Source organism: Cyprinodon variegatus, unplaced genomic scaffold, assembly GCF_000732505.1.
Source record: "Cyprinodon variegatus isolate N-32 unplaced genomic scaffold, C_variegatus-1.0 Scaffold483, whole genome shotgun sequence".
Lineage (NCBI taxonomy): Eukaryota > Metazoa > Chordata > Actinopteri > Cyprinodontiformes > Cyprinodontidae > Cyprinodon > Cyprinodon variegatus.
This window is the reverse complement of record NW_015150936.1, coordinates 134092-135347: the sequence shown is the minus strand read 5'-3', so window position 1 is coordinate 135347 and position 1256 is coordinate 134092.

Below are 1256 nucleotides of genomic sequence, written 5' to 3'. Positions count from 1 at the left end.
ATTATCATTTCTCTATCTGGAGAATGGGGCTGTTTTATGTGTCGTCTTCTTCATTCAGAGGGGCCCCTGCCTGTCTTTGCCTAGGGCCCTATATTTCCTAAGTCCACCCCTGGCTATAACGGCAGTTTCATCACAATGTTTTTATCACTGCTGCTTATCAAAGCTGCACTTTAAAAAAAAATGAAATAGTCTAGAGAGCTGTTCTTAAAGAAATTTCTTTTTGTTTAAACTTGTGTGTACAAAAAGACAAAATAAAATCTAAGTCAGTCTAAGTTAGGGCACCGCTGAGTGTTAAAGCACATGATTAGAACAGTCAATCCTATTTGACTCTGTTTCTGTTTCAGCACAGAGGACTGGAACGTGGCTCAACATAAGGCGAGCAGAACAGTTTTTTGTCTCTGGGTCCAAAAGTCAACAAGATACAGAACATGTGTTCCTATTCTACAGCACCGGTTTAATCTGAACAGACTGCTCCAAAATAAAAGCCTTAAGGTAGAAAATCATTTAACAGACGGGTTTTCAGGAGGTTCCTTTGGTCCAGATGAGCAGTAACGGCATTTTGCTCCAAACAGAACCAGAATCATTTTAATCTGGACCAGAACCAACCAGATCAGCACCTCCAGGTTAGTCCAGGACAGATATTAAACATCTAGCAAGTTATTATTTTTACTGTATTTCTATTAATTAGTCACTTTAAAGGAGCCTGTAGACATTTTCACAATGGACATGTGTTTGGTGGAACCACAAACTCACCGCCAGGACTCGCAGCTTTAAGACTACATTTATGGGGCGTTGTTTGTAAAGTTAGGCAGTTCGAAATTAGGAGCGATATTTAAGGTTCTTTAGTTTTAAGAGAACAATAAGTTATTTTTTTCCAAGTCATTTTTTCACTATGTCACTCATACATTTATAATAAATCTAATTTCCAAACTAAATATTTAGATTGTCAGCTAAAAATTGTCCATTACCCATTATAAATTGCCAGCAAGCTAAATATTTATTTCCAAAACTAAATATCTAATTTGTTAAATAAATATTTTGCTCAAAACTCAATATTTATTTAACAAATTAAATATAATTAATATATATATATATATATATTAATTTAAAATATTTAATATAAAAAAGGGAGTTTTTCTTCCTACTTCCATTCCTGGATCGTTGTTGCCTTTTGTATCTATGCTTCTTTTTCTATGTCTGCTTCTGTCTCCTTGAACCCCAGTGGGCCTCAGCAGATGGCCGCTCACACTGAGCCT